A 19,340-nucleotide genomic window follows, 5' to 3' on the forward strand; every position below is an offset into this window, starting at 1 on the left:
GGTAACCTTGGACACAATGCTTCTGTCCACCCACTGGAACTCAACTGTCTGCCCTATGGCTAAGGCAACTTCCCCAGCCCGTGCCCTCTCCTTTATCCCTTCCGTCAGTTCACAGAGAGACAGACAAATGCTGAGATTAGAGAAAAACTGGAATCATTGCTCCAGTAACTAAAATTCATTCATTTAACCAATATTTATTGAGCGTTAGGGATATGTCCAGATGGAAGAGATACAATGATGAACAAGACAGATTCTCTGCCCTCAAGTAATTTATGTTCTATTTATCTGCATTTATAAACTAAAATCTAACTACATACAAAGGTAAAATCATTGTCTGTTTGTTACTACAACAAATAAAAATATGTGAGCTCTCTTCTTGGAGACAGAGCACTCCAAATGAGTTGGGCTTCATTAGAACATGGGTGCAGATGCTGAGGGCCTAGTACCATGAACCTGGTACTCTGAACATGCTGCTTGGGATGTAAAATCTTCACTTTCCTCTGTGAATTCTCTCCACAGACATCTCTGTACCAATAAGTTACCCAGGTAATCCTGGGAATCTGAAAGTGTTCTCAGTGGGCACTTCCCATCCATGTAACAGGACTGCAAACTCCCACGAAGAAAGCCAACAGGAATTTCTCTGGTATTTGCCAGCACAGCATTGCAAAAGGGCTTCTGATTACTTGAGCACCATCGGCAGGATGATCGGATAGGAAACAACAAGGACTTATTTATTTATTTAACTATAGCAAATGATTCTTTTGAGCAACACAGAGGGAGGTAGGCTAGTTCTAAATAAGACAGATGATAAAGTAGCCATAGCATACATTAAAACCACTGCATGTAAATTGAAGATTTTTAATATACCTTTTGAAAAACTGCAAACACAATCTATAATAAGCAATATTACACAAGCATATGAGGTATAATTAGCAAGACCATTGCCACTGGTCAGCTCCCAAAGGTGTCACAAATTAGATAAGTCTAAATAAGCCCTTATCTTCATGATTGTCAAAGCTGCTCTGCTCCCACATTTTTCAACTAGGAAAATGTTGCCAGCTCTTCAAGTTACATCATATTTCTCCCCTTTACTCAACTCCTTATAGCCTGTCACCATGTCTTGTCCATTTAACTTTCAAAAGAGCTCTAGAATCTATTGCATCTTCTCCATTCCCTCTGCCAGACACTAATAACACTCTGTCTTGAATCGGACTAACTCTCCTTACCTATATGTTTCCCCCAGATCTTACTCTACCTCCTGGCAACAATAGCTTGGAAGTGCAAATCTTGATTCTGCCACCCACCGATTAACCATCCTTCAGTGCATCCTTGGATTCTGCAGGATAAATTTTACACTCCTCCATAATTTGGTCCCTGCAAGCACTGCTAAACCCAACTCTCGTCAACCATTACTTGATGCATATCCATTGCTTTCAATAGTTCCTGTTCAATGGATTCAATTCCCTGAGTGACCACAAAGTTATTGCAAAGCATCTTCAAATCCACAGGTGCACCAAGCACCTTCTATAGACTAAAAATGTCACACACGAAGACATACTATAATTGTTCAAAGGTGTAAAAATGAACCTTTGAAAGTACCAAAGGAAAATAGATGTTATAACTCTGAATTCTCACAAGTACAAGTGATAAAAATAATATTTTCCAGAAGAAAAAATAGGCAATGATGTCAATAGAAAAGATATTAAGAATTGGGAAGGAGATAATTTTTTTCAAAATTTAGTATTTCCATTGTTCCTGGGAAATGAAGAGTGGAAAGGGCTTTCCAGTCACTTAGACAGCTATATCTTCCACCTGTCTTTAAAATCCATGTTTGTTTGTTTTTTTAATTAGACAGAACCCACCTCCGATTAAGCATCAGTTTCTTTTTGTGTACCTACTCTATTCCTTTAACTGGTTGGAAGTAAGTGGTGATAATTCTTCAGATGCTTCAATTGTCACATATTTGATAGAAAAAGCCACTGAGCACACCAAAGGAATCAAAGAATGTTCTACTCTCTTGGCCAGTATTACCTAGCAGCCTTCTAAATCAGATAATAGAGAAAGAAATAGAGAGAAAGAATCCACACTCTGCAATGTTCAGAGGCTTGTGAAAGAAAGACAATCATTTAATATCTTGGCATATGGCTAGGAGAACTGTAGCTACTCTTTCTGTGAAAGGCCTGGAGTCATCGATGAATGTAAATTTAAGACTTTAGAAGAACAAGCAACAAATTAACAGGCGTACTTTTAAGTCCCTCAGGCATTTAATAAGGGAATAAAATTCACATCTGTTCAGTGTCAAAAAGAATCATAAACCGTCCACTGTTATGTTTTGTTTATAAACATGTGCAGGTGAGTAAGGCATCATCAATTATACCACCTGCAGAAATAAGTCAGTTACATATGTAGAACAATGCTTTTCCTCTTTATATTACAAACCCTAAAAGGTTTTAAAATGTACAAATGCCTGGGCGCTATGCATTTCTAACTTAAATAGTATGAAATAAGGCTTAGGTATGTGTTTCTTGAAAATGACTGGAGAGAAAGGTGTCTGGGGCATAAAATAATAAGTGAATAAATGTAGGAGTGATTGACATAAATGAAGACACCTACTTCCTATCAAATACGTTTACAGAGCAGATCATGTTTTGAATGCTGCATACAATATTTAGCACTTAATATCTAATGGCCAAGATATCTGTAATTGTCATCTGCTCAGTATTACACAGTACAAACAGTTTAGAAAGGCAAAGAGCTTCAAATTGCTAATTTGTTGGGGAAAATAATTAAGTTTTCAGGTTTAGGTCACCATGAAAGAGGAGCTCTTTCCGTGATTGCATGGAATGACAATAGCCTTCAAGTGTGTGGTAACTCATGATATATTAAAACCAAGACTGTTCTTTGGGCTACTTACTTTTCAGTTTTTATAACTTGATAATAAAATTAAATATCAACTTCCACAATAAAATTTCTAGAAGGCAGTTTGTGTCTTATTGCCCTGCCTCAAAATAAGCAGGTCGTATCTTCCTATCCTTCCAAAAACAGCAGCCAAATAGTTTCCACTCAGTCTCTTCCTCCAGCATCCCATCAGACAAGAGCACTGCCAAGTGTACAGAGATCAAACACTGTGCACGCCCTACCCAACCAAAGACCAAATGGCTCACCACTGACTCAGTCAACATTAACAATTAAATCAATCTTCCTGTTAAGAAATCAGAATAAAGGCTTCACAGGTGGAAGCAGCTCTTACAGCCAAAGGGCTTTCCACAATTTGACACAACCAAGATTTGGTGCCAGAAAAGGTGATGAAAACCTTGGAATGTTTCTAGCAGAGGAAATTTTCACTGCTTGAAAAATCAGTGTTAAAAAAAACCATAGAGTTGTTTACAGTGCTCAATCAGGATTCTTTAAAAGCTATGCTAAGTATAGACTTTTTGGGTTGGGATTGAAGAGCTTTCTGTTTGAAATTTATTAGCAGTTCAGAGTAGAAATGAAGCCTGTTTTGGTCAGAATATATTCTTTTTAGTCATGAGGGATACTTTTTATAAGATCATAACTAGAGAATCTGAGAATGAACTAGGTAAAATCATCAGCGCAAACCCGTGAGGCACTAACTACAGGATGTCAGTCAAAGAGAATTGAAGATCAAGAGGCAGCGGAGCTTATTTCCAAGGGGGAAACAAAATTCTCCGACACTGAAGAGTTCACATCTCGTTACAAAATGTTAACAAATCTTGATAATCAAGATATTTTTAAAGCAACTATAGTCATAAAATATGGAACAATCACAAAATAAACACTGAAAGCCTCTACATTTAGCTAGCCCCCGACATTTTTCCTACTCTATTTACTTACCTATTCTTTCCTTTCTGTGATAAGGACTCTGACACATCACCTTGCACAATTCCTAAAGCTTACCAACATATAAGCAACATCTCAAATTGAGTTCACTTTTTTTTTCTTCTTATTGAAGTATAGTTGATTTATAATGTTGTGCTAGTTTCAGGTGTACAGCAAAGTGATTCAGTTACACACACATATATTTTTTAAGATTCTTTTCCCTTATAGTTTATTACAAAATATTGAGTATAGTTCCCTGTGCTATACAGTAGGTCCTTGTTGGTTATCTATTTTATACATAGTAGTGTGTGTATGTTCATCCCAAACTCCTAATTTATCCCTCCCCCCACCCTTCCCCTTTGGTAACCAGAAGTGTGTTTTCTATGCCTGTGAGTCTCTTTCAGTTTTGTAAATAAGTTCATTTGTATCTTTTTTTTTTTTTTAGATTCCACATGAAAGTGATATCATATGATATTTGTCTTTGGCTTATTTCACTTAGTATGATAACCTCTAGGTCCATCCATGTTGCTGCAAATGGCATTTTTCACTCTTCTTTAAGGCTGAGAAATATTCCACTGCATATATATACCACTTTTTTTTTCAGGGGAGAGCGTGAACACAGTCCCCCACTACCACAAACTATGCAGTCGAGTTTCCCACATTTGGGGAAATCACAGGGCTCAGCACACCCGCAGTGCAATGGATGAGCCTCACCCTGGGAAAACCACCTTTGTGATCACGGTATATACCACTTCCTTATCCACTCATCTGTCGATGGACATTTGGGTTGCTTCCATGTCTTGGCTATTGTAAGTAGTGCTGCAGTGAACACTGGGGTGCATGTATCTTTTCGAGTTATGGTTTTCTCCGGATATATGCCCAGGAGTGGGATTGCAGGATCATATGGTAGCTCTATTTTTAGTTTTTTAAGGAACCTGAATACTGTTGTCCATAGTGGCTGCACCAATGTATTGGGTTGGTCAGAAAGTTGGTTCAGGTTTTCCCGTAACATCTTATGGAAAAACCCAAACAAATGTTTTGGCCAATCCAATACATTCCCACCAACAGTGTAGGAGGGTTCCTTTTTCTCCACACCCTCTCCAGCATTTATTATCTGTAGACTCTGATGATGGCCACTTGGACTGGAATGAGGTGACACCTCTTTGTAGTTTTGATTTGCATTTCTCTGATAATTAGAGATTGTGAGCATCTTTTCATGTGCCTGTTGGCCATTTGTATGTCTTCTTTGGAGAAATGTCTGTTTAGATCTTCTGCCCATTTTTTGATTGGGGTGTTTGTTTTTTTGATATTGAGTTGTATAATCTGTTTATATATTTTGGAAATTAATCCATTGTTGGTCCTATCATTTGCAAATACAAGTCCTATGGTACTGTTAATGTCATGTGAAAAAACAAAGTATTTTCCGTCTAAAATTATAAGGAAAAAGAACAATCAACTATTTTAGGCCTGTCACCTCTCTTCAGGTAACTTAAAATTAATACTAAATGGGCATCAATTTTTAATTCACCTGGCTCTTATATCCATAACTATTAAGTCATTTTTATTCACCACCACGTTTATTTAAAACAACATGACAGGGACTTCCCTGGTGGCGCAGTGGTTAAGACTCCGCCTGCCAATGCAGGGGACACAGGTTCGAGCCCTGGTCCGGGAAAATCCCACATGCCACGGAGCAACTAAGCCCGAGAGCCACAACTACTGAAGCCCGCGCGCCTAGAGCCCACGCTCTGCAACAAGAGAAGCCAGCGCCATGAGAAGCACGTGCACTGCAAGGAAGCGTAGCTCCTGCTCGCCGAAACTATAGAAAGCCCACACGCAGCAGCAAAAACCCAATGCAGCCAAAATAAATAAATAAAAATAAATAAATAAATTTATAAAAAAAAAAATATGACAACTTTTTCCATGAGACAAATTTGATCACAACCCAATTAAAGGTTTTGATTTTGCAGGTTGTAGAATCACGAAACAAACATAACAGGAAATTTATTTATTAACCTGCTAGAGGAGAAAAACGTTCTAAAAATTTGGTTTAGGTCGATAGATAATTTGAGTTAGTAGATAATAGCTTATGTCAGTGTTTTCACTCATTTTAAGGACTGTTAAACATAATCATAGCACCATTTATTTCTCCTCCATAGCTTGTATTAGGCTCGCTCTGGAGCCTAAGTAATTATCAGTGACTACATCTGTTTTGCTCACTGCTATATCTCCAACATTTGGTACAATGCCTGCCACATAATTATAACTCAACACATACCTGTTGAAAGAAAAGATTAATGTTTAAAAATATATAAGGAAGTGAGAGCAGGGTAATAGATACTTGAAATTTTTATGTATTTCTTTGGCATCCAAATCCAATTTAAAGTGTTAAATTTATCCATAAAGAAAATTATCATTGATAAGCCTTCCAATACATCTTTGTAACTGTCCTGTAACTGTGTTGGCATTTTTAAGAAAATCAAAAAGAATTTGTGGTTCTCTTCTCAAAATAAAAAGACCTAAAAGCCAAAAGAATATAGTTGAGTCCATTATCCACTATATAACTAAAATGTTAGACTGATCACTTATTTTTAAAATGTATCAATCACTCAATGTTTTCTGACTAGAAATGGACATCCAAAAGATGCTCAAGCATCACTAATCATCAGGAAATGCAAATCAAAACCGCAATGAGATATCATCTCACACTTGTTAGAATGGCTATTAGCAAAATGACAAGAGATAACAAATGCTGGCAAGGATGTGGAGAAAAGGAAACCCTTGTGCACTATTGGTGGGAATATAAATTGGTCTAGTCACTATGGAAAACAGTACAGAGCGTCCTCAAAAAATTAAAAGAGCTACTATATGATCCAGCAATTCCACTTCTGGGTATTTATTTGAAGAAAACTAAAACTAAAACTCAAAAAGATACCTGTACCCCCATATTCATTGTAGCATTATTTACAACAGCCAAAATATGGAAACAACCTAAGTGTCCATCAACAGATGAATGGATAAGGAAAATGTGACGTATATATTTTGCCACAGACAAAAATGAAATCTTGCCATTTGAGCCAATATAGTTGGACCTTGAGGGCATTATGCTAACTGAAATAACTCATGCTGAGAAAGACAAATACCATATGATTTCACTTACATATGGAACCTAAAAGAGAAAAAAAACAAGGCCGTAGATTACAGATAACAAATTGGTGGTTGCCAAAGGCAGAAGGTGGGCGGTGGGCGAAATGAATGAAGGGGATCAAAAGGTATAAACTTCCAGTTATAAAATAAATAAGTCACAGAAATGTACAGCACAGCAACTATAGTTAATAAAACTGTATTGCATATTTGAAAGTTGTGAAAAGAGTAGCTCTTAAAAGTTCTCAAGAAAAAAATTCTGTAACTATGTATCGTGATGGATATTAACTAGACTTATTGTGGTGATCATTTCTCTATGTATACAAGTGCCAAACCATTATGTTGTGCACTTGAAACTAATTTGATTTTCTATGTCAATTATACCTCATATTAAAAAAAAGAAATAAAACCTTACAGATAATAAAAGGCCAATGTTCATGATTTTAATCAAACAATGAACGTTACAAAGGATGGTATTAGAAACAAGCTTACTTTACTTTTTTTCATGTAAAACACTGTGCAAGAAGTAAGCAGTCCTAAATTTTATAATGTGCAAATTCTATTCTAATGTTACTAAATGTCTCCTAAAATAGTTTTTTATTTCTATCATAATATTTAAGGAATAAAATATCAGAAAAACAACCATGGAAGATATATATATACATCCTTTTATTTGTTTGTGATTTTATAGCTTTTCTCCCATAACTTTGTTTTTAGGATCTTATGATTATTATTAAAAATAAACATATCCTTTCTATCCTTTTTCCAATCACCTCAAAAAATGTTAACTATTATTCATTTACCCTAAATTTAATATTCAATAGAAAATAATTTATTAGGCAATCAGGTAAATTTAGTGGTTTAGTTTTCAACTCCATGTATTAACTCCTGATTTTATTTTATTTGTCATCTTCCTTCTGTAAGAAGCAACCCTTTTAGAACTATAGTAGCAAGAAGCTATTCAATATTTTCCCCAATATTTTCTTAATCTAGATTATTAATACTAAATCTTTTTTTCAGTTTATCTCTTGCTTTAATAACATAACTGTTTTCCTTCAGATATTTCTATTTCCTTTTCTTTCCTTTTACCACAATTCGCATAATGTTATCAAGAAATATTTGTCCTAAGCCACATCTTACAAAAGGAAAACATATACAGATACAATACTTCTTGGTGCCAAGTTGGTTTGTCCTTTTGTTAGGTACTTCAAAGCACTAGCCTACCTAAAACACAACCCAAAAGTGTGATCTACCACCACTTTATGGTGGTGGTAGATCCCCCAAATAGATCCCAGTATACACACTGATGAAATGTATATTTCTAATCTAGGGCGTATAACATTAATTAATCTTCTTGGCTGATCTTACTGGGTAGACTTCACCTGCTTACCAATACGCAGATCCTGATGAATAAAATTTATGAAGATAGAAGGCTACAAAGAAGGTTTTGAATTTTGATAAAATGAAAAAGGATTTTCTCCATCTTCAGAACCTACTGCCCATGAACTAAACATGGTTAAAAGTGAAAAATTTTATTCAAATCATACAGTGTATCAGGGATGCATGTTTATATACATGAATGTAAGTTAATGGTATAAATATACAAAACTAAAGAGACCATGATTCATCAATTATATATATGTATATAAAAAAGTAATTTTACTTTTTTAAATGTTACATAACTATGTAATAAGACCACACAGTATTAAAATGTATTCTAAAGGCAAATTTTTAAAAACTTCATCACTTAAAGCAACTAATTGCTCTTTCTTGGTCTAGAAAGTTACTCGTCTGAATCCCTGACAAGGTCTTCATTCTACCTTCTATTTTCTCTTAGTCTGGGAGGTTTTTTGGTGTCCAAGTAGTTCACAGGCTACATGAATGTGTTCCAAAAAGTTCCTAGATGACCTAAAATTGCATGCAATATTAGGTGTGTTCATAGGTATTTTGAATATATTCTCAAAAGGGCCTATGATCCCAATATGTTAAGAATTGCCAATTAGCATTTATTGCTTCTTCAGTGCACAAGCTGATGTGAATTTGTGAGTGGTGTAAATAAACACACAAAGACACACACACACACACAGATTAGTAACATGGGTTAAAAGACTTTAGAAATATTTCACTTAGTTTCTAATTTAGCGTAGATAAATAAATACACGCAAATAAATGGTCAAGTACAGTGATAACAATACTAAAATACAAGAGTCACAGACAAGAATACCTTAGAGAATACCCTAATTTGCTTACTTGCCCTGCTGTGAAAATGGCCATGTCAATGCTTTACAAATACATTTGCTCAAAGACTGAGAGTTGTTCTTACTTTTTTTGTGGCACAACAAACATCTCATTGCTTAGCTGACTAGCTTGAGAGAACCAAACAAAAAACAAAGCATAAAGCACCTTTTGCAAAATCAAGTTTGACTGGGTAGTTTGACAAAGAAGAAACAGAGGGAGGGAGTAAAGGGAAAGGAAAAGAAAGAAAACGGGAGGAAAAGAAACAATATTTTTTCACCCATGTAAGTAAAATATAAAAGTATCAATAAGACCTAATAATCCAAGTTTGGCATTTTCCCAGGTTTACAGAATGGATTTTTCACTATTGAATTTTTAAACTGTGTTCTATTTGTACTTTTTTTTCCTTTGATGACATACTTGCCTATCCTATTTCTCCTCATTAGCCTTTTACATCAGTTTTCTATTCAGTCTTTTGGGGTGGGAGATGGTGGGAAGGGCTATCTGTCAAGGCTCCTTTATTACAGACATAATTTTGTTATTTGATAACTTCCTGATTCATGTGATGCTTATTCCTGTGTGTCTTTCTTAACTTCCACAAATTTGTGCTTGAATGAAATATGAAAGTAAGATTGCGTAAGACTAAAAAAATATATTTTTTCTTCTTTTTAAGTTTTTAATTCCAGTAAAATATACATAACATACAATTTACCATCTTAACCATTGTTAAGTACACAGTTCAGTAGTAAGTACATTCACACTGTTGTGGAACCATCTCCGGAACTCTTTTCATCTTGCAAAACTGAAACTCTATACTCCATTAAACATCAATTCTCCATTGCCAGCCCCCCTACCCTTTGCAGGCCCTAATGAAAATAATATATTTTTAATTGACGGAAAAGTATGAACTCATTGAGGAAATGAACTTCCTAAAATACATTTTGTATTTCTTCAAACTATTCACTGCATAGAGGTCTTTCCTCAAATACATGTTGGTCATTGACAGTATCTCTTCATAATTAGCACAAAAACATTATGTTGTTTTCCGGACATCAGAGGCACCTGAGCATTGGGAGTTGTTTCCAGTAGTGAGGATGATTTCTCACAACCTGCCCACATTTTTTAAAACTCAGTCCTTGTTAATAACATGAGATGGCAACAAAGTGCCAGACACTGTTTTGTGTACTCTACAAATGTGTTAGTTATTTTATTTCTGGCAACAAGTATACAGGTAAGTACTAACATTACCACTATTTCATAGATGGGAAATTGAAGTGAACTATCAGCCTATTCCTGTAGGGTTCATCGTATCAGCATGAAAGTTTATAAAGTCACTTTAGTACGGGAAAATATCCAAAGATAAAAGGCTGATGAACACGTTCTTTCCATTTTTCTGTTGCCAAGAAGGATTCTTCCCAGGGTCCAATGTGACAAAGATTTCAGCATGTGCACTTGTGATCCCTACACTGTAGAATGACAGGTTCGTAGACTATGAAGAACTAAGCTTGAGCCAACCTCTGTTCCCTTGCTTCTTTTTTTTTTTTTAATGGAACTTTATTGGCGTATAATTGCTTCACAATACCGTGTTAGTTTCTGTTGCACAACAAAGCGAATCAGCCATATGCATACACATGTCCCCATATCCCCTCCCTCTTGAGCCTCCCTCCCATCCTCCCTATCCCACCCCTCTAGGTCATCACATAACACCACTGCTTCTTAACTGAACAACTTTGGACAAACCACATAAATATATCTCATCTGTAAAATGGGATATCTTAATGTGTTCTGCTTCACAGGATCTGTGCCTACACCTGTGTGTGCATGTGTCTGTGTATGTGTGTGAGTGAGACTGGCAGGGGGAGAGAGAGAGAGAGAATATGACAATGTTCAGACAAGGACTTGCTAACTACAAAGTGTTCTAAAAATGTAAGATAGTATCATGATTATTACGTGTAAATAGGCACCAACAAACATATGAGAAGTGTCAGGCAATATTTAAAAGTGTGGCCTATGGATCCAGAATGTCTGGTTTAAATGCCAATTGAGTGGCCCTGCAAGTTAACTAATCTGTGCCTCATTTTCTTCATTTATGGGGTTAAAATAATACCATCATGGCTTGTGTGGATAAATGAGTTACTACAAGTAAAGTGCTTAAAATTGTGCCTGGCATATAGTGAATGCTTGATGAACGTTAGCTTTCATTTTTTTATTTAGCATTTCCTATTACTAATCACAGTTTTCCCTGTCTCTACCAAGTCTTTTCCTAAAACAATTCACGTAAAAAGCCTAATAAAGGATTTTCTACCCTGTAAACAAAGAATGTTAATTAAAAGCTGTATCCTTACTCTTTTTTATCACCTCATGGATTTTGCCAGGTTAACAGCTTATCACCAGTCTTTGCCCACAAAAGCAACTCATCTCACGTTTCTGCTAAAACCTTAGCAATCGACTGAAAGGAGGAGAAAAAGGTTTTATTTAACTGGTTTTATTTAAAGTAGAATATACTATATGCCATAAGTGTTAAATCAATGTTGTCCTGTTCTGTGAATTACTGAACTTCCTCACCTCTAGTTTGGATTGTTTTCTTAGAGTTCAATCTATAATTACTGTAGAATTGTGTCATTCATATACTTAACATTTTCCATTTCAGCTCAATAGCGATGCTGAAGACTGGAGATATGCATTCAAACTGAAATTTTACTGAAATATGCATTTGTATGTATTACATGTAGGGTAACCATATAATTGACCACCCAAATTGGGACACTTTTGAAAGTGAGAAAAAAGCTAATTAGACAGGGTACCAGGGCAACTGGTACAAAGTCAGATTATCCCTGGCCAGTAGGGATGTAATGTTACCCCAACTGAAAGGCTGGGGATAGTTAAGAAAAATTTAGCTAGTAGAAGAAGCAAGCTGCCTTTTTCTTTTCCCAAAGCCTTAATTTCTCCTCATGGAGCTTGGGGTGTAGTAGACAGGACATACAGTCTCATGTAAGAAAATAATTGCTGAGTAAATGAAGGAATGAATGCATAAAGTATGTACAGGAATTCTCACATTAAATGACAGAAAGGGAGTACAATATATCAGTTACACTTTGCTCCTGCAGTATGATTAGCCATGAGAATCCAAATTGGTATGACAGGGTCACATGATGCTAACAAAAACAGCAGTTGCATATTATGCGTTATAACACATTCATGTAAATTTTTAGTATAAATGCTCAATCTTTTCTTTTTTCCTACTTTTCGTGAGCATCCTCCGCTATAACCTCTAGAATTTGTAAAGAAATCACACTGCTCTATTACGAGGTACACTTCAGTAAAAAATGTAAAACACTCTATTGAGAAACATGGGTTGGACAAATAATATGCTATTGGAGATTTGGGGAGTGTAATAAAGTCCACAACCTCCAAGGTTACTCCTGAAATGCAGCAGGGTTGGGGTCAGAAGGTTTGTTTTAAATCCTAGCTCTGCCATTCACAGCTTTGGGACTTTGAACAATTCATAAGACCTCTTCTCATATTATTAGCTAGCAATATCAGTAATTTTTGCCATTCCCTCCGCTTCATTCTGCCATGATCAATCTTTCATCAAGAGTTGTTTTTTTGTCCCCCTGAAGTTCTCACTCTTGTCTCTAATTTTTATTATATTACCCTCTTTATATCTGTCTTACTACAAAATATATACTATCAGCCTTCTTTTTTTTTTCAGTCTTCCTCAAACTATATTCTATACTCTGCATGATTTGTTTTTTTTTTAGAGTTGAATAGAACTTTTAAAAAAATTTCCCTACACTCTGACCTTATTCATGCCAGTTTTTATGTTGAATAATTTCTGCTTTATTCACCTTCATTGCCAAATCCCATCCATTCTTTAAAAGAATGAGGTTGTATTCTGCCATTTCCATAGTTTTGTTATTTACCTCAGCAACAGTTTACTTTTCCTAATATCCATTGAATTTGTATTTGGTATTACATTTCCTTTGGAGGTATTTCAAGCATGTTGAAACTTGGCTTCTCTATACAATTAAGTTTGTGGACAGACCTCATTTTTTTTTTTTTTTTTAACTTCCACAATGCCTACAAATTCCTGGAAATAATGTTGCATTCAATAAATTTTTGCTGACAACCATATTGGCAAAATGAAGACAATTTGCTCTCCAGGTTCATCCACTATTGTACTGAAAATATGGGCTGAAACAGATGCCCAAATGAATATAACTGTAGTTTTAAAAACCTGTTACAATTAAATATTATTATATATATTATACTATAAAAATCAGATTTTCAAGATTAGTTAAGAAAAAGCACTAAAAGGTTTCCTGATTGGAAAGTGTTATGGACTGAATGTTTTGTCCCTCCAGCCCCCACAAAATTCATATGTTGAAACCCTAACCTCCCCAATGTGACAGTATTAGGAAGTGTGGCCTTTAGGAGGTAATTAGGTTTTAGAAAATGTCATGAGGGTGGTGCCCCATGAAGAGACTAGCGTCTTTATAAGAAGACACCAGATCTCTCTCCACCATGTGAAGATCCAGTAAGAAGGCAACCATATGCAAGCTAGGAAGAGGGCCCTCTCCAGACATCAAATCTGCAGCACCTTGATCTTGGACTTCCCAGCCTCTAGAATTGTGAAAAATAAATGTCTGTTGTTTAAGCCATATGGTATTTTGATACAGTGGCCTGAGAAGAATAATACAGAAAGGAAGAACCATAACTATCTCTATTCACAGAAGACAAAATATTATATATAGAAAATCCAACAGAAACAACCAAAAACTTTTGAGAACTAATAAATGAGTTCAGAAAGATACATATACTAAAATCAATTCTATTTCTATACATTAGCAGTGAACAATTTGAAAATGAAATTAAGGAAAAAATTCTATTTTTAATAATAGCAAAAAGATTAGTATAGGATAAATTTAACAAAAGAAGTACAAGATGTGTACACCAACAACTACAATACATTACTGAAAGAAATGAAAGAATCTCTGACTAATAGAAAGATGTTCCATGCTCATGGATTGGAAGATTTAATAAAGTTAGAATGGCAATTCCTCTAAATTAATCTACAGATTTAATGCAATCCCTCTCAAAATTCCAGCTGCCTTTTTTTTTTTTTTTTTTTTTTTTTTGCTAAATTGACGAGCTGATGCCAAAATTCATATAGAAGTACAAAGAAACCAGAATAGCCAAAATAATCTTGAAAAAGAAAAAAAAAAGTTGTACGACTCAGGTTCCCCAATTTTAAAATTTACTACAAAGCTATAATAATTAAAACAGTGTGGTGCTGACATAACGCTGACATATAGATCAATGGAGTAGAACTGAGAGTTCAAAAATAAAACCTTAATTTATAGTAAATTGCTTTTCTGCAACGGTGCCAAGCCAAATAAAAAAAGAATAGTTTTTTCAACAAATGGTGCTAGTACAAATGGCAAAAGAATGAAACTGGACCCCTACATTATACTATATACAAAATGCCATTCAAAATGGGTTATAGGGACTTCGTGGTGGTACAGTGGTTAGGAATCTGCCTGCCAATGCAGGGGACACAGGTTCAATCCCTGGTCCGGGAGGAGTCCACATGCCACGGAGCAGCTAGGCCCGTGTGCTGCAACTACTGAGCATGCGCTCTGGAGCCCATGGGCCATGGCTGCTGAGCCCGCGTGCCACAACTACTGAGGCCCATGTGCCTGGAGCCTGTGCTCCGCAACGGGAGAGGCCACCACAGTGAGAGGCCTGCGCACCGCAGCGAGGAGTGGCCCCTGCTCTCCACAACTAGAGGGGGCCCACATGCAGCAACAAGGACCCAACGCAGCCATAAATAAATAAATAAAATGAAGAATGCAATAGCTTTAAAGAAAAAATTTTTTTTTAAAAAAGAAAAAAAAATGGATTATAGACCAAAATGTAACAGCTAAAACTATAAATTTCTTAAAAGAAAACTTAGGAGTAAATGTTCGTGACCTTGATCTAGGCAATGGTTTCTCAGATATGACACCAAAGGCAGAAGCAACAAAAGAGAAATAAATACATTGGTTTTCATCAAAATTTAAAAGTTTTGTGCTTCAAAAGTCAACATCAAGAAACCCACAGGCTGGCAGAAAATATTTGCAAATCATACATCTGATAAGAGAACAGCTCAATTAAGAACTGAGGGCTTCCCTGGTGGCGCAGTGGTTGAGAATCTGCTTGCCGATGCAGGGGACACGGGTTCGAGCCCCGGTCTGGGAAGATCCCACATGCCGCGGAGCGACTGGGCCCGTGAGCCACGACTACTGAGCCTGCGCGTCTGGAGCCTGTGCTCCGCAGCAAGAGAGGCCGCGATGGTGAGAGGCCCGCGCACCGCGATGAAGAGTGGCCCCCGCTTGCCGCAACTAGAGGAAGCCCAAGCACAGAAACGAAGACCCAACACATCCATAAATAAGTAAATAAATAAATAAAGGAGTTCCTAAGGAAAAAAAAAAAAAAAAAAAAAAAGAACTGAGCAAAGGGTCTGAATTGACATTTCTCCAAAGAAGATATACAGATGACCAATAAACACTTGAAAAGACATTCAATATCATTAGTCATCAGAGAAATACAAATTAAAGCCACAAAGAGATACTACTCCGTGCCCTTTAATGTAGCTGAAATAAACAAGATAGACATTAAGAATTGTTGGCAACAATAAGGTGAAATTAGAAACCTCAAACATGGCTGGTGTGATTATAAAATGGAATGGCCACTTTGGGAAACAGTTTGGCAGGTCCTCAAAATACTAAAGACAGAGTTACCACATGATCCAGTAATTCTACTCTGAGGTATATGTCCAAGAGGATTGAAAACATATGTGCACAGAAAATAATTATGCACAAATGTTCTCAGCAGCATTATTCAAAATAAACAAAAAATAGAAACAACTTAAATGCCTGTCAATAGAAAAATGCATAAAAAGATTATGGCACATTAGAATGATACATTTGTAGAGACTTTGTTTCTTTGGAAAGTGGACGTTTCAAGAAAACAACAAAACTTTGAATGCATTCTGCATTAATTTATTTTTTTAAGATAAAATGTAAACAAGTTTTCTTTTTGAGATAGACTTTAATATTTGCCTTTTTGGTGTATCAGAAAATTTCAGTAATTTTCAGCTATTATTGAGAAACAGGTATTAAATTTCAATATTTGCAAAACCGGTTGATACTCAGGCAACTATTGCTTGTGATTATTTATTAATATACAATAATGTACAGTCATACAAGATGTTACCAGAGGGGAAGCTGGGTGTTGGGTACATGGAAATTCTTACTAGCTTTGCAACTCTTCTAACACCATAATTATTTCCAAAATAAATTTTTTTTAAAAAAATCGTATCTCCTCATTTTCAAGTATTCTGATGATGTTGTTTCAGATATGACTGGAAAACCAATTCAAGACTAAGCTTTTATCTAAAACCTCCTTCTTTCCCCACCTCTATAGAACAAGAATTGCGGTTTATACAAATGAATGTTTACCCTACATTACCCACGGAGTAATATCAGCATGATACTACATGCAAATCATGAGGTAAGATTCATAGCATACTCCAGCAATCACTGAATGGACTGCATGTTCCAGCGGAAGCCGTTAGTTGGTAAAAGCAGCACATGGGCTAATGTCCCAGTCAATAGTTACACATTTGACCAGATAACTTCTTGTCATGGTGGGTATGACCCGTTAACTATTAAAAGCAGATTATTGCCCAACAATGTGTTCAGCATTTTTCTTAGATATATTTAAAAATAATATCAGAGAAATAGTTATATAATATTGATATATCCCATAATATATCTTTTAACGGTTTCATTAAAATAAGTATCCTTAAGAACGAGTTTGTTGGGGCTTCCCTGGTGGCGCAGTGGTTAAGAATCCACCTGCCAACGCAGGGGACACGGGTTCGAGCCCTGGTCCGGGAAGTTCCGACATGCCGCGGAGCAACTAAGCCCGTGCGCCACAACTACTGAGCCTGCGCTCTAGAGACTGCGAGCCACAATTACTGAAGCCCGTGTGCCACAACTACTGAAGCCTGTGCACCTAGAGCCTGTGCTCCACAACAAGAGAAGCCACTGCAATGAGAAGCCCACGCACCGCAACGAAGTGTAGCCCCCGCTCGCCGCAACTAGAGAAAGCCCGCGCGCAGCAACGAAGACCCGACGTAGCCAAAAATAAATAAATAAAATAAATAAATTAAAAAAAAAAAAGAACAAGTTTGTCAAGTGCTGTATAAATTGATCATGTGTTTCTCAAACATTTCATGATGAATCACTTCTACAGTGAATTTTATTTCCTTTGGTATCTACTACATCCAGAATATTTCCAAAGGAAAAACATATACTGACTCCAATTGATAACAAGTTCCAAGGTTCACTTCAACAGATACTATCTGTTTTAATTCTCCAATATAAAAAGCAAACAAACAAAAACCCTGTGAGAAGAACCAGTCACTGATTGGACACTAAAATTACCCATGTGCCAATTAAAAGCATGAATATATTTAGTCCACTGACTTTTTTGAGGGTATTTAGATAACTGTATTATGTAATACACTGTTTCTGATAGTTTACTGTAATTTGAAGTTATAAGAGCCGCAGAGAAGAAAGAAAACTCATGTGTAAAGAGCCTAAAGAAGCAGTACAACATTACACAGAGGCTCCAACTGTCCTTGGGTCAGTCCACCTTGGTTTGAGTCATGACTCACTTACCAGTCATATACACTTGGATAAGTTACTTAACCACTTCTCCATATTATCAACCGCAAAATCTGAGTAATAATAGCTATAGCATGGGATAGTGTTGAAGATAAACTACTTGTAAATTACTGAACTCCATGCCTGGTGCATAACAAGCCCTCAACATGTCAGCTTTTATTACTAACATTTATGAGCCTCAATTTCCTAATCTGGGATAATACAATAGCAACGCCTCCTCTACCTATGTGTCACCCGTGTTGTGAATCAAAAGCAATAATGCTGATTATAGTGTTTTATAAAGAACAAGCACTCCACAAATGTAAAACATTCTTTAATACTATGATTTATCAAATACTCACTATGGATTATGAGGGCTGTCCAAACAAATCTACAAGCCTTGTCTCGTTTGTTTTTGTTTTTTTTAAGACTCTGTTATTAGTCTTCATTAGAATTTTGTGTACACTTGAGTCTACCAGCCACTAAATAACTACTTTGATAAACATTTGGAGGCATTAATTGACTCCTCGGGAAGTCCCATTGACCTGAAGATTTCTGCATTGCCTTTGAAAATTCTTTTTGGGCTCAAGCCAACCATCCCATTATAGCACAACTGATCATCACATGGATTTACCTCGATCTCAGATCAAGCCATCTTAAACAATGTCATTATCTTGAACAATAGAAGCCTGATAAACCACTACTAGGACTAGGGCCTATAAAACAGGGGTTATTTCTATTCTCGGTGCCAAGGTTAAAAAGAATTTCCACTCCATGTGATTCAGATAGGTGTATTAAATCATGACTCTCAAAAAAAAAAAAAGAGGCCACATTAAAACCCTAATAAAGAACACCCTCAAAGCAGGAATGATCCCTAATCACATCATGTGCTATGGCTTTAGCCTGTAAATTCCAAAAAGCAGGAATAAGAACCTCATAGTTCTTTTCATATAACATCTGACAGAGTGACACATTCAATATATTCAAGTACTATTAAGGTTATTGCTATTCACAAGGGTGTGAAAGAATGAGCGGGAACACTGTTTCAGGAAGAGTGAATAGGAGCACGATATATCAATTTCCTCTCCTCTTCTATAATTTCTACTCTCTTTTACTGGCTTCTTTATAATTACCGTCACATCTATTTCATCTTAAATAAAATCCTATCATCTCCACTCTATCCCTTTCCATTCACAGCTAACCTTTTTGAAAGAGTGGTCTACAATACAAAATACAATATTAATATTGTATTAATACAATATTTGTATTTTCTCATGTCCCACATACCATTGAAACCACAGCAATTCCGTGTTCCTTCACTATTCTACCCTGAGATAAGTTTCCTCTCACTGTCTCCATGGGATCAAACAAGTTTGTTGAGGCGTAGTGAAGTTTCTTAGAGGGATG

At 36.1% G+C, this 19,340-nt stretch overlaps 1 protein-coding gene and 1 non-coding gene across 6 annotated transcripts in view; both read right to left on the bottom strand.

Annotated features, from left to right (window-relative positions):
* GULP1 (GULP PTB domain containing engulfment adaptor 1) overlaps nucleotides 1-19,340 on the bottom strand; it is a 257,106-nt gene that overhangs the window by 188,404 nt on the left and 49,362 nt on the right. The window lies entirely within an intron of this gene.
* LOC137765571 (U1 spliceosomal RNA) lies at nucleotides 4,442-4,600 on the bottom strand. Its single transcript, XR_011074217.1, has one exon. It is a non-coding gene; the product is annotated as a U1 spliceosomal RNA (small nuclear RNA).

Source organism: Eschrichtius robustus, chromosome 5 (genome assembly GCF_028021215.1).
Source record: "Eschrichtius robustus isolate mEscRob2 chromosome 5, mEscRob2.pri, whole genome shotgun sequence".
Lineage (NCBI taxonomy): Eukaryota > Metazoa > Chordata > Mammalia > Artiodactyla > Eschrichtiidae > Eschrichtius > Eschrichtius robustus.